Here is a 15,968-nt window from a genome sequence, read left to right on the forward strand (position 1 = left end):
AGTAAGAGGTGTTCAGATTGAAGCATGTAAGACTGTTAGAAAAGTAAGAGGCGACAGGATTGAAGCATATAAGACTCTTAGAAAAGTAAGAGGCGACGGGATTGAAGCATATAAGACGAATTAGAAAAGTAAGAGGCGACAAGATTGAAGCATATAAGACTATTAGAAAAGTAAGAGGCGACAAGATTGAAGCATATAAGACTCTTCGAAAAGTAAGACGCGACAAGATTGAAGCAAGTAAGACTCTTGGAAAAGTAAGAGGCGACAAGATTGAAGCATATAAGACTCTTAGAAAAGTAAGAGGTGATAAGATTGAAGCATATAAGACAGTTAGAAAAGTAAGAGGCGACAAGATTGAAGCATATAAGACTCTTAGAAAAGTAAGAGGCGACAGGATTGAAGCATATAACACTCTTGGGAAAGTAAGAGGCGACAAGATTGAAGCTTATAAGACTCTTAGAAAAGTAAGAGGTGATAAGATTGAAGCATATAAGACTGTTAGAAAAGTAAGAGGCGACAAGATTGAAGCATAAAAGACTATTAGAAAAGTAAGAGGCGACAAGATTGAAGCATATAAGACTCTTAGACAAGTAAGAGGCGACAGGATTGAAGCATATAAGACTCTTAGAAAAGTAAGAGGTGTTAAGATTGAAGCATGTAAGACTGTTAGAAAAGTAAGAGGCGACAGGATTGAAGCATATAAGACTCTTAGAAAAGTAAGAGGCGACAGGATTGAAGCTTATAAGACTCTTAGAAAAGTAAGAGGCGACAGGATTGAAGCATATAAGACTCTTAGAAAAGTAAGAGGCGACAAGATTGAAGCATATAAGACGATTAGAAAAGTAAGAGGCGAAAGGATTGAAGCATATAAGACTCATAGAAAAGTAAGAGGCGACAGGAATGAAGCATATAAGACTCTTAGAAAAGTAAGAGGCGACAAGATTGAAGCATATAAGACTCTTAGAAAAGTAAGAGGCGACAGGATTGAAGCATATAAGACCCTTAAAAAAGTAAGAGGTGACAAAAATGAAGCATATAAGAATCTTAGAAAAGTACGAGGCGACAAGATTGAAGCATATAAGACTCTTAGAAAAGTAAGAGGCGACAGGATTGAAGCATATAAGACTGTTAGAAAAGTAAGAGGCGACAAGATTGAAGCATATAAGACTCTTAGAAAAGTAAGAGGCGACAGGATTGAAGCATTTAACACTCTTAGAAAAGTAAGAGGCGACAGGATTGAAGCATATAAGACTGTTAGAAAAGTAAGAGGCGACAAGATTGAAGCATATAAGACTGTTAGAAAAGTAAGAGGCGACAAGATTGAAGCATATAAGACTGTTAGAAAAGTAAGAGGCGACAGAATTGAAGCATATAAGACTCTTAGAAAAGTAAGAGGTGATAAGATTGAAGCATATAAGACGATTAGAAAAGTAAGAGGCGACAGGAATGAAGCATATAAGACTGTTAGAAAAGTGAGAGGCGACGGGATTGAAGCATATAAGACTCTTAGAAAAGTAAGAGGTGATACGATTGAAGCAAATAAGACTCTTGGAAAAGTAAGAGGTGACAAGATTGAAGCATATAAGACTCTTAGAAAAGTAAGAGGCGACAGGATTGAAGCATATAAGACTCTTAGAAAAGTAAGAGTTGAAACGATTGAAGCATATAAGACTGTTAGAAAAGTAAGAGGTGACAAGATTGAAGCATATAAGACTCTTAGAAAAGTAAGAGGCGACAGGATTGAAGCATATAAGACTCTTAGAAAAGTAAGAGGCGACAAGATTGAAGCATATAAGACTGTAAGAAAAGTAAGAGGTGACAAGATTGAAGCATATAAGACTCTTGGAAAAGTAAGAGGCGACAAGATTGAAGCATATAAGACTCTTGGAAAAGTAAGAGGCGACAGGATCGAAGCATATAAGACTCTTAGAAAAGTAAGAGGTGTTCAGATTGAAGCATATAAGACTCTTAGAAAAGTAAGAGGTGTTCAGATTGAAGCATGTAAGACTGTTAGAAAAGTAAGAGGCGACAGGATTGAAGCATATAAGACTCTTAGAAAAGTAAGAGGCGACGGGATTGAAGCATATAAGACGAATTAGAAAAGTAAGAGGCGACAAGATTGAAGCATATAAGACTATTAGAAAAGTAAGAGGCGACAAGATTGAAGCATATAAGACTCTTCGAAAAGTAAGACGCGACAAGATTGAAGCAAGTAAGACTCTTGGAAAAGTAAGAGGCGACAAGATTGAAGCATATAAGACTCTTAGAAAAGTAAGAGGTGATAAGATTGAAGCATATAAGACAGTTAGAAAAGTAAGAGGCGACAAGATTGAAGCATATAAGACTCTTAGAAAAGTAAGAGGCGACAGGATTGAAGCATATAACACTCTTGGGAAAGTAAGAGGCGACAAGATTGAAGCTTATAAGACTCTTAGAAAAGTAAGAGGTGATAAGATTGAAGCATATAAGACTGTTAGAAAAGTAAGAGGCGACAAGATTGAAGCATAAAAGACTATTAGAAAAGTAAGAGGCGACAAGATTGAAGCATATAAGACTCTTAGACAAGTAAGAGGCGACAGGATTGAAGCATATAAGACTCTTAGAAAAGTAAGAGGTGTTAAGATTGAAGCATGTAAGACTGTTAGAAAAGTAAGAGGCGACAGGATTGAAGCATATAAGACTCTTAGAAAAGTAAGAGGCGACAGGATTGAAGCTTATAAGACTCTTAGAAAAGTAAGAGGCGACAGGATTGAAGCATATAAGACTCTTAGAAAAGTAAGAGGCGACAAGATTGAAGCATATAAGACGATTAGAAAAGTAAGAGGCGAAAGGATTGAAGCATATAAGACTCATAGAAAAGTAAGAGGCGACAGGAATGAAGCATATAAGACTCTTAGAAAAGTAAGAGGCGACAAGATTGAAGCATATAAGACTCTTAGAAAAGTAAGAGGCGACAGGATTGAAGCATATAAGACCCTTAAAAAAGTAAGAGGTGACAAAAATGAAGCATATAAGAATCTTAGAAAAGTACGAGGCGACAAGATTGAAGCATATAAGACTCTTAGAAAAGTAAGAGGCGACAGGATTGAAGCATATAAGACTGTTAGAAAAGTAAGAGGCGACAAGATTGAAGCATATAAGACTCTTAGAAAAGTAAGAGGCGACAGGATTGAAGCATTTAACACTCTTAGAAAAGTAAGAGGCGACAGGATTGAAGCATATAAGACTGTTAGAAAAGTAAGAGGCGACAAGATTGAAGCATATAAGACTGTTAGAAAAGTAAGAGGCGACAAGATTGAAGCATATAAGACTGTTAGAAAAGTAAGAGGCGACAGAATTGAAGCATATAAGACTCTTAGAAAAGTAAGAGGTGATAAGATTGAAGCATATAAGACGATTAGAAAAGTAAGAGGCGACAGGAATGAAGCATATAAGACTGTTAGAAAAGTGAGAGGCGACGGGATTGAAGCATATAAGACTCTTAGAAAAGTAAGAGGTGATACGATTGAAGCAAATAAGACTCTTGGAAAAGTAAGAGGTGACAAGATTGAAGCATATAAGACTCTTAGAAAAGTAAGAGGCGACAGGATTGAAGCATATAAGACTCTTAGAAAAGTAAGAGTTGAAACGATTGAAGCATATAAGACTGTTAGAAAAGTAAGAGGTGACAAGATTGAAGCATATAAGACTCTTAGAAAAGTAAGAGGCGACAGGATTGAAGCATATAAGACTCTTAGAAAAGTAAGAGGCGACAAGATTGAAGCATATAAGACTCTTAGAAAAGTAAGAGGCGACAGGATTGAAGCATATAAGACCCTTAAAAAAGTAAGAGGTGACAAAAATGAAGCATATAAGAATCATAGAAAAGTACGAGGCGACAAGATTGAAGCATATAAGACTCTTAGAAAAGTAAGAGGCGACAGGATTGAAGCATATAAGACTGTTAGAAAAGTAAGAGGCGACAAGATTGAAGCATATAAGACTCTTAGAAAAGTAAGAGGCGACAGGATTGAAGCATATAACACTCTTAGAAAAGTAAGAGGCGACAGGATTGAAGCATATAAGACTGTTAGAAAAGTAAGAGGCGACAAGATTGAAGCATATAAGACTGTTAGAAAAGTAAGAGGCGACAAGATTGAAGCATATAAGACTGTTAGAAAAGTAAGAGGCGACAGAATTGAAGCATATAAGACTCTTAGAAAAGTAAGAGGTGATAAGATTGAAGCGTATAAGACGATTAGAAAAGTAAGAGGCGACAGGAATGAAGCATATAAGACTGTTAGAAAAGTGAGAGGCGACGGGATTGAAGCATATAAGACTCTTAGAAAAGTAAGAGGTGATACGATTGAAGCAAATAAGACTCTTGGAAAAGTAAGAGGCGACAAGATTGAAGCATATAAGACTCTTAGAAAAGTAAAAGGTGATAAGATTGAAGCATATAAGACTGTCAGAAAAGTAAGAGGTGATAAGATTGAAGCATATAAGAGTGTTAGAAAAGTAAGAGGTGACAAGATTGAAGCATATAAGACTCTTAGAAAAGTAAGAGGCGACAGGATTGAAGCATATAAGACTCTTTGAAAAGTAAGAGTCGACAAGATTGAAGCATATAAGACTCTTAGAAAAGTAAGAGGCGACAGGATTGAAGCATATAAGACTCTTAAAAAAGTAAGAGGTGACAAAAATGAAGCATATAAGACTCATAGAAAAGTACGAGGCGACAAGATTGAAGCATATAAGACTCTTAGAAAAGTAAGAGGCGACAGGATTGAAGCATATAAGACTGTTAGAAAAGTAAGAGGCGACAAGATTGAAGCATATAAGACTCTTAGAAAAGTAAGAGGCGACAGGATTGAAGCATATAACACTCTTAGAAAAGTAAGAGGCGACAGGATTGAAGCATATAAGACTGTTAGAAAAGTAAGAGGCGACAAGATTGAAGCATATAAGACTGTTAGAAAAGTAAGAGGCGACAAGATTGAAGCATATAAGACTGTTAGAAAAGTAAGAGGCGACAGAATTGAAGCATATAAGACTCTTAGAAAAGTAAGAGGTGATAAGATTGAAGCATATAAGACGATTAGAAAAGTAAGAGGCGACAGGAATGAAGCATATAAGACTGTTAGAAAAGAGAGAGGCGACAGGATTGAAGCATATAAGACTCTTAGAAAAGTAAGAGGTGATACGATTGAAGCAAATAAGACTCTTGGAAAAGTAAGAGGCGACAAGTTTGAAGCATATAAGACTCTTAGAAAAGTAAGAGGTGATAAGATTGAAGCATATAAGACTGTCAGAAAATTAAGAGGCGACAAGATTGAAGCATATAAGACTAATAGAAAAGTAAGAGGTGACAAGATTGAAGCATATAAGACTCTTCGAATAGTAAGAGGTGACAGGAATGAAGCAAATAAGACTCCTGGAAAAGTAAGAGGCGACAAGTTTGAAGCATATAAGACTCTTAGAAAAGTAAGAGGTGATAAGATTGAAGCATATAAGACTGTCAGAAAATTAAGAGGCGACCAGATTGAAGCATATAAGACTCTTAGAAAAGTAAGAGGCGACAGGATTGAAGCATATAAGACTCTTCGAATAGTAAGAGGTGACAGGAATGAAGCATATAAGACTCTTAGAAAAGTAAGAGGCGACAGGATTGAAGCATATAAGACTCTTAGAAAAGTAAGAGGCTACAAGATTGAAGCATATAAGACTCTTAGAAAAGTAAGAGGCGACAGGATTGACGCATATAAGACTCTTAGAAAAGTAAGAGGTGACAAAAATGAAGCATATAAGACTCTTAGAAAAGTAAGAGGCGACAGGATTGAAGCATATAAGACTCTTAGAAAAGTAAGAGTTGAAACGATTGAAGCATATAAGACAGTTAGAAAAGTAAGAGGTGACAAGATTGAAGCATATAAGACTCATAGAAAAGTACGAGGCGACAAGATTGCAGCATATAAGACTCTTAGAAAAGTAAGAGGCGACAGGATTGAAGCATATAAGACTGTTAGAAAAGTAAGAGGGGACAGGATTGAAGCATATAAGACTCTTAGAAAAGTAAGAGGTGATAAGATTGAAGCATATAAGACTCTGAGAAAAGTAAGAGGCGACAGGATTGAAGCATATATGACTGTTAGAAAAGTAAGAGGCGCTAAGATTGAAGAATATAAGACTCTTAGAAAAGTAAGAGGTGATAAGTTTGAAGCAAATAAGACTGTTAGAAAAGTAAGAGGCAACAGGATTGAAGCATATAAGACTGTTAGAAAAGGAAGAGGCAACAGGATTGAAGCATACAAGACTGTTAGAACAGTAAGCGGTGATAAAATTGAAGCATATAAGACTCTTAGAAAAGTAAGATGCGACGGGATTGAAGCATATAAGAATATTAGAAAAGTAAGAGGTGATAAGATTGAAGCATATAAGACTCTTAGAAAAGTAAGAGGCGACAGGATTGAAGCAGATAAGACTCATAGAAAAGTAAGAGGTGAAATGATTGAAGCATACAAGATTCTTAGAAAAGTAAGAGGCGACAGGATTGAAGCACATAAGACTCTTAGAAAAGTAAGAGGTGATAAGATTGAAGCATATAAGACTATTAGAAAAGTAAGAGGCGACAGGATTGAAGCAAATAAGACTCTTAGAATAGTAAGAGGGGATAAGATTGAAGCATATAAGACTCTTAGAAAAGTAAGAGGCGACAGGATTGAAGCATATAAGACTGTTAGAAAAGTAAGAGGCGCTAAGATTGAAGAATATAAGACTCTTAGAAAAGTAAGATGCGACAGGATTGAAGCATATAAGACTCTTAGAAAAGTAAGAGGCGACAAGATTGAAGCATATAAGACTCTTAGAAAAGTAAGAGGCGAGAGGATTGAAGCATATAAGACTCTTAGAAAAGTAAGAGTTGAAACGATTGAAGCATATAAGACTGTTAGAAAAGTAAGAGGTGACAAGATTGAAGCATATAAGACCCATAGAAAAGTACGAGGCGACAAGATTGAAGCATATAAGACTCTTAGAAAAGTAAGAGGCGACAGGATTGAAGCATATAAGACTGTTAGAAAAGTAAGAGGGGATAAGATTGAAGCATATAAGACAGTTAGAAAAGTAAGAGGCGACAGGATTGAAGCATATAAGACTGTTAGAAAAGTAAGAGGGGATAAGATTGAAGCATATAAGACTGTTAGAAAAGTAAGAGGCGCTAAGATTGAAGAATATAAGACGATTAGAAAAGTAAGAGGCGACAAGATTGAAGCATATAAGACGATTAGAAAAGTATGAGGCGGCAAGATTGAAGCATATAAGACTGTTAGAAAAGTAAAAGGCGACAAGATTGAAGCATATAAGACTCTTAGAAAAGTAAGAGGCGGCAGGATTGAAGCATATAAGACTCTTAGAAAAGTAAGTGGTGATAGGAATGAAGCATATAAGACTCTTAGAAAAGTAAGAGGCGACAGGATTGAAGCAGATAAGACTCTTAGAAAAGTAAGAGGCGACAGGATTGAAGCATATAAGACTCTTAGAAAAGTAAGAGGTGACAAAAATGAAGCATATAAGACTCTTAGAAAAGTAAGAGGCGACAGGATTGAAGCATATAAGACTCTTAGAAAAGTAAGAGGTGATAGTATTGAAGCATATAAGACGATTAGAAAAGTAAGAGGCGACAAGATTGAAGCATATAAGACTCTTAGAAAAGTAAGAGGCGACAAGATTGAAGCATAGAAGACTCTTAGAAAAGTAAGAGGTGATAAGATTGAAGCATATAAGACGATTGGAAAAGTAAGAGGCGACAGGAATGAAGCATATAAGACTGTTAGAAAAGTGAGAGGCGACAGGATTGAAGCATATAAGACTCTTAGAAAAGTAAGAGGTGATACGATTGAAGCATATAAGACTCTTAGAAAAGTAAGAGGCGACAGGATTGAAGCATATAAGACTCTTAGAAAAGTAAGAGGCGACAGGATTGAAGCATATATGACTGTTAGAAAAGTAAGAGGTGATAAGATTGAAGCATATAAGACTCTTAGAAAAGTAAGAGGTGATAAGATTGAAGCATATAAGAATGTTAGAAAAGTAAGAGGCGACAGGATTGAAGCATATAAGACTCTTAGAAAAGTAAGAGGGGAAAAGATTGAAGCATATAAGACTCTTAGAAAAGTAAGAGGCGACAGGATTGAAGCATATATGACTGTTAGAAAAGTAAGAGGCGCTAAGATTGAAGAATATAAGACTCTTAGAAAAGTAAGAGGTGATAAGTTTGAAGCATATAAGACTGTTAGAAAAGTAAGAGGTGACAAGATTGAATCATATAAGACTTAGAAAAGTAAGAGGCGACATGATTGAAGCATATAAGACTGTTAGAAAAGTAAGAGGCAACAGGATTGAAGCATATAAGACTGTTAGAAAAGTAAGAGGCGACAGGATTGAAGCATATAAGACTGTTAGAACAGTAAGCGGTGATAAAATTGAAGCATATAAGACTCTTAGAAAAGTAAGATGCGACAGGATTGAAACATTTCAGACTCTTAGAAAAGTAAGAGGGGATAAGATTGAAGCATATAAGACTCTTAGAAAAGTAAGAGGCGACAGGATTGAAGCATATAAGACTCAGAAAAGTAAGAGGGGATAAGATTGAAGCATATAAGACTCTTACAAAAGTAAGAGGCGACAGGATTGAAGCATATAAGACTCTTAGAAAAGTAAGTGGCGACAAGATTGAAGCATATAAGACTGTTAGAAAAGTAAGAGGCGACAGGATTGAAGCATATAAGACTATTAGAAAAGTAAGAGGCGACAAGATTGAAGCATATAAGACTCTTAGAAAAGTAAGACGCGACAAGATTGAAGCAAATAAGACTCTTGGAAAAGTGAGAGGCGACAAGATTGAAGCATATAAGACTCTTAGAAAAGTAAGAGGTGATAAGATTGAAGCATATAAGACTGTCAGAAAAGTAAGAGGTGATAAGATTGAAGCATATAAGACGATTAGAAAAGTAAGAGGCGACAGGATTGAAGCATATAAGACTCTTAGAAAAGTAAGACGCGACAAGATTGAAGCAAATAAGACTCTTGGAAAAGTAAGAGGCGACAAGATTGAAGCATATAAGACTCTTAGAAAAGTAAGAGGCGACAGGATTGAAGCATATAAGACTCTTAGAAAAGTAAGAGGCGACAGGATTGAAGCTTATCAGACTCTTAGAAAAGTAAGAGTTGAAACGATTGAAGCATATAAGACTGTTAGAAAAGTAAGAGGTGACAAGATTGAAGCATATAAGACTCATAGAAAAGTACGAGGCGACAAGATTGAAGCATATAAGACTCTTAGAAAAGTAAGAGGCGACAGGATTGAAGCATATAAGACTGTTAGAAAAGTAAGAGGCGACAAGATTGAAGCATATAAGACTGTTAGAAATGTAAGAGGTGATAAGATTGAAGCATATAAGACTATTAGAAAAGTAAGAGGCGATAGGAATGAAGCATATAAGACTGTTAGAAAAGTAAGAGGCGACAGGATTGAAGCATATAAGACTCATAGAAAAGTAAGTGGCGACTGGATTGAAGCATTTCGGACTCTTAGAAAAGTAAGAGGCGACAGGATTGAAGCATATAGGACTCTTAGAAAAGTAAGAGGCGACAGGAATGAAGCATATAAGACTCTTAGAAAAGTAAGAGGTGATAGGATTGAAGCATATAAGACTGTTAGAAAAGTAAGAGGTGACAAGATTGAAGCATATAAGACTCTTAGAAAAGTAAGAGGCGACAAGATTGAAGCATATAGGACTGTTAGAAAAGTAAGAGGCGACAGGATTGAAGCATATAAGACTCTTAGAAAAGTAATAGGTGATAAGATTGAAGCATACAAGACTCTTAGAAAAGTAAGAGGCGACAGGATTGAAGCATATAAGACTCTTAGAAAAGTAAGAGGTGATAAGATTGAAGCATATAAGACTCTTAGAAAAGTAAGAGGCGTAAGGATTGAAGCAGATAAGACTGTTAGAAAAGTAAGAGGCGACAGGATTGAAGCAAAAAGACTCTTAGAAAAGTAAGAGGGAATAAGATTGAAGCATATGACTCTTAAACAAGTAAGAGGCGACAAGATTGAAGCATATAAGACTCTTAGAAAAGTAAGAGGCGCTGAGATTGAAGAATATAAGACTCTTAGAAAAGTAAGAGGTGACAAGATTGAATCATATAAGACTGTTAGAAAAGTAAGAGGCAACAGGATTGAAGCATATAAGACTGTTAGAACATTAAGCGGTGATAAAATTGAAGCATACAAGACTCTTAGAAAAGTAAGAGGCGACAGGTTTGAAGCATATAAGACTATTAGAAAAGTAAGAGGCGACAAGATTGAAGCATATAATACTGTTAGAAAAGTAAGAGGCGACAAGATTGAAGCATATAAGACTCTTAGAAAAGTAAGAGGTGATAAGATTGAAGCATATAAGACTGTAGAAAAGTAAGAGGCGACAAGATTGAAGCATATAAGACTGTTAGAAAAGTAAGAGGCGACAAGACTGAAGCATATAAGACTCTTAGAAAAGTAAGAGGCGACAGGATTGAAGCATATAAGACTCTTAGAAAAGTAAGAGGTGACAGGAATGAAGCATATAAGACACTTAGAAAAGTAAGAGGCGACAGGATTGAAGCATATAAGACTTAGAAAAGTAAGAGGCGACAGGTTTGAAGCATATAAGACTCTTAGAAAGGTAAGAGGTGACAAGAATGAAGCATATAAGACTCTGAGAAAAGTAAGAGTTGATACGATTGAAGCATATAAGACTGTTAGAAAAGTAAGACTTGACAAGATTGAAGCATATAAGACTCTTAGAAAAGTAAGAGGCGACAGGATTGAAGCATATAAGACTGTTAGAAAAGTCAGAGGCGACAAGATTGAAGCATATAAGACTCTTGGAAAAGTGAGAGGCGACAGGATTGAAGCATATAAGACTCTTAGAAAAGTAGGAGGCGACAGGATTGAAGCATATAAGACTGTTAGAAAAGTAAGAGGCGACAATATTGAAGCATATAAGACTCTTAGAAAAGTAAGAGGCGACAAGATTAAAGCATATAAGACTGTTAGAACAGTAAGCGGTGATGAAATTGAAGCATATAAGACTCTTAGAAAAGTAAGACGTGAGAAGATTGAAGCATATAAGACTATTAGAATAGTAAGAGGCGACAGGATTGAAGCATATAAGACTGTTAGAAAAGTAAGAGGCGACAGGATTGAAGCATATAAGACTCTTAGAAAAGTAATAGGTGATACGATTGAAGCATATACGACTCTTAGAAAAGTAAGAGGCGACAGGATTGAAGCAGAGAAGACTCTTAGAAAAGTAAGAGGTGATTGGATTGAAGCATAAAAGACTGTTAGAAAAGTAAGAGGTGACAAGATTGAAGCATATAAGACTCTTAGAAAAGTAAGAGGCGACAGGATTGAAGCATATAAGACTCTTAGAAAAGTAAGAGGCGACAGGATTGAAGCATATAAGACTGTTAGAAAAGTAAGAGGTGATAAGATTGAAGCATATAAGACTCTTAGAAAAGTAAGAGGTGATAAGATTGAAGCATATAAGAATGTTAGAAAAGTAAGAGGCGACAGGATTGAAGCATATAAGACTCTTAGAAAAGTAAGAGGGGATAAGATTGAAGCATATAAGACTCTTAGAAAAGTAAGAGGCGACAGGATTGAAGCATATATGACTGTTAGAAAAGTAAGAGGCGCTAAGATTGAAGAATATAAGACTCGTAGAAAAGTAAGAGGTGATAAGTTTGAAGCATATAAGACTGTTAGAAAAGTAAGAGGTGACAGGATTGAAGCATATAAGACTCTTAGAAAAGTAAGTGGTGATAAGATTGAAGCATATAAGACTCTGAGAAAAGTAAGAGGCGACAGGACTGAAGCACATAAGTTTCTTAGAAAAGTAAGAGGTGACAAGATTGAAGCATATAAGACTCATAGAAAAGTACGAGGCGACAAGATTGAAGCATATAAGACTCTTAGAAAAGTAAGAGGCGGCAGGATTGAAGCATATAAGACTCTTAGAAAAGTAAGAGGTGATTGGATTGAAGCATAAAAGACTGTTAGAAAAGTAAGAGGTGACAAGATTGAAGCATATAAGACTCTTAGAAAAGTAAGAGGCGACAGGATTGAAGCATATAAGACTCTTAGAAAAGTAAGAGGCGACAGGATTGAAGCATATAAGACTGTTAGAAAAGTAAGAGGTGACAAGATTGAAGCATATAAGACTCATAGAAAAGTACGAGGCGACAAGATTGAAGCATATAAGACTCTTAGAAAAGTAAGAGGCGGCAGGATTGAAGCATATAAGACTCTTAGAAAAGTAAGTGGTGATAGGAATGAAGCATATAAGACTCTTAGAAAAGTAAGAGGCGACAGGATTGAAGCAGATAAGACTCTTAGAAAAGTAAGAGGCGACAGGATTGAAGCATATAAGACTCTTAGAAAAGTAAGAGGTGACAAAAATGAAGCATATAAGACTCTTAGAAAAGTAAGAGGCGACAGGATTGAAGCATATAAGACTCTTAGAAAAGTAAGAGGTGATAAGATTGAAGCATATAAGACGATTAGAAAAGTAAGAGGCGACAAGATTGAAGCATATAAGACTCTTAGAAAAGTAAGAGGCGACAAGATTGAAGCATAGAAGACTCTTAGAAAAGTAAGAGGTGATAAGATTGAAGCATATAAGACGATTGGAAAAGTAAGAGGCGACAGGAATGAAGCATATAAGACTGTTAGAAAAGTGAGAGGCGACAGGATTGAAGCATATAAGACTCTTAGAAAAGTAAGAGGTGATACGATTGAAGCATATAAGACTCTTAGAAAAGTAAGAGGCGACAGGATTGAAGCATATAAGACTCTTAGAAAAGTAAGAGGCGACAGGATTGAAGCATATATGACTGTTAGAAAAGTAAGAGGTGATAAGATTGAAGCATATAAGACTCTTAGAAAAGTAAGAGGTGATAAGATTGAAGCATATAAGAATGTTAGAAAAGTAAGAGGCGACAGGATTGAAGCATATAAGACTCTTAGAAAAGTAAGAGGGGAAAAGATTGAAGCATATAAGACTCTTAGAAAAGTAAGAGGCGACAGGATTGAAGCATATATGACTGTTAGAAAAGTAAGAGGCGCTAAGATTGAAGAATATAAGACTCTTAGAAAAGTAAGAGGTGATAAGTTTGAAGCATATAAGACTGTTAGAAAAGTAAGAGGTGACAAGATTGAATCATATAAGACTTAGAAAAGTAAGAGGCGACATGATTGAAGCATATAAGACTGTTAGAAAAGTAAGAGGCAACAGGATTGAAGCATATAAGACTGTTAGAAAAGTAAGAGGCGACAGGATTGAAGCATATAAGACTGTTAGAACAGTAAGCGGTGATAAAATTGAAGCATATAAGACTCTTAGAAAAGTAAGATGCGACAGGATTGAAACATTTCAGACTCTTAGAAAAGTAAGAGGGGATAAGATTGAAGCATATAAGACTCTTAGAAAAGTAAGAGGCGACAGGATTGAAGCATATAAGACTCAGAAAAGTAAGAGGGGATAAGATTGAAGCATATAAGACTCTTACAAAAGTAAGAGGCGACAGGATTGAAGCATATAAGACTCTTAGAAAAGTAAGTGGCGACAAGATTGAAGCATATAAGACTGTTAGAAAAGTAAGAGGCGACAGGATTGAAGCATATAAGACTATTAGAAAAGTAAGAGGCGACAAGATTGAAGCATATAAGACTCTTAGAAAAGTAAGACGCGACAAGATTGAAGCAAATAAGACTCTTGGAAAAGTGAGAGGCGACAAGATTGAAGCATATAAGACTCTTAGAAAAGTAAGAGGTGATAAGATTGAAGCATATAAGACTGTCAGAAAAGTAAGAGGTGATAAGATTGAAGCATATAAGACGATTAGAAAAGTAAGAGGCGACAGGATTGAAGCATATAAGACTCTTAGAAAAGTAAGACGCGACAAGATTGAAGCAAATAAGACTCTTGGAAAAGTAAGAGGCGACAAGATTGAAGCATATAAGACTCTTAGAAAAGTAAGAGGCGACAGGATTGAAGCATATAAGACTCTTAGAAAAGTAAGAGGCGACAGGATTGAAGCTTATCAGACTCTTAGAAAAGTAAGAGTTGAAACGATTGAAGCATATAAGACTGTTAGAAAAGTAAGAGGTGACAAGATTGAAGCATATAAGACTCATAGAAAAGTACGAGGCGACAAGATTGAAGCATATAAGACTCTTAGAAAAGTAAGAGGCGACAGGATTGAAGCATATAAGACTGTTAGAAAAGTAAGAGGCGACAAGATTGAAGCATATAAGACTGTTAGAAATGTAAGAGGTGATAAGATTGAAGCATATAAGACTATTAGAAAAGTAAGAGGCGATAGGAATGAAGCATATAAGACTGTTAGAAAAGTAAGAGGCGACAGGATTGAAGCATATAAGACTCATAGAAAAGTAAGTGGCGACTGGATTGAAGCATTTCGGACTCTTAGAAAAGTAAGAGGCGACAGGATTGAAGCATATAGGACTCTTAGAAAAGTAAGAGGCGACAGGAATGAAGCATATAAGACTCTTAGAAAAGTAAGAGGTGATAGGATTGAAGCATATAAGACTGTTAGAAAAGTAAGAGGTGACAAGATTGAAGCATATAAGACTCTTAGAAAAGTAAGAGGCGACAAGATTGAAGCATATAAGACTGTTAGAAAAGTAAGAGGCGACAGGATTGAAGCATATAAGACTCTTAGAAAAGTAATAGGTGATAAGATTGAAGCATACAAGACTCTTAGAAAAGTAAGAGGCGACAGGATTGAAGCATATAAGACTCTTAGAAAAGTAAGAGGTGATAAGATTGAAGCATATAAGACTCTTAGAAAAGTAAGAGGCGTAAGGATTGAAGCAGATAAGACTGTTAGAAAAGTAAGAGGCGACAGGATTGAAGCAAAAAGACTCTTAGAAAAGTAAGAGGGAATAAGATTGAAGCATATGACTCTTAAACAAGTAAGAGGCGACAAGATTGAAGCATATAAGACTCTTAGAAAAGTAAGAGGCGCTGAGATTGAAGAATATAAGACTCTTAGAAAAGTAAGAGGTGACAAGATTGAATCATATAAGACTGTTAGAAAAGTAAGAGGCAACAGGATTGAAGCATATAAGACTGTTAGAACATTAAGCGGTGATAAAATTGAAGCATACAAGACTCTTAGAAAAGTAAGAGGCGACAGGTTTGAAGCATATAAGACTATTAGAAAAGTAAGAGGCGACAAGATTGAAGCATATAATACTGTTAGAAAAGTAAGAGGCGACAAGATTGAAGCATATAAGACTCTTAGAAAAGTAAGAGGTGATAAGATTGAAGCATATAAGACTGTAGAAAAGTAAGAGGCGACAAGATTGAAGCATATAAGACTGTTAGAAAAGTAAGAGGCGACAAGACTGAAGCATATAAGACTCTTAGAAAAGTAAGAGGCGACAGGATTGAAGCATATAAGACTCTTAGAAAAGTAAGAGGTGACAGGAATGAAGCATATAAGACACTTAGAAAAGTAAGAGGCGACAGGATTGAAGCATATAAGACTTAGAAAAGTAAGAGGCGACAGGTTTGAAGCATATAAGACTCTTAGAAAGGTAAGAGGTGACAAGCATGAAGCATATAAGACTCTGAGAAAAGTAAGAGTTGATACGATTGAAGCATATAAGACTGTTAGAAAAGTAAGACTTGACAAGATTGAAGCATATAAGACTCTTAGAAAAGTAAGAGGCGACAGGATTGAAGCATATAAGACTGTTAGAAAAGTCAGAGGCGACAAGATTGAAGCATATAAGACTCTTGGAAAAGTGAGAGGCGACAGGATTGAAGCATATAAGACTCTTAGAAAAGTAGGAGGCGACAGGATTGAAGCATATAAGACTGTTAGAAAAGTAAGAGGCGACAATATTGAAGCAT

Source organism: Heterodontus francisci, unplaced genomic scaffold, assembly GCF_036365525.1.
Source record: "Heterodontus francisci isolate sHetFra1 unplaced genomic scaffold, sHetFra1.hap1 HAP1_SCAFFOLD_51_2, whole genome shotgun sequence".
Lineage (NCBI taxonomy): Eukaryota > Metazoa > Chordata > Chondrichthyes > Heterodontiformes > Heterodontidae > Heterodontus > Heterodontus francisci.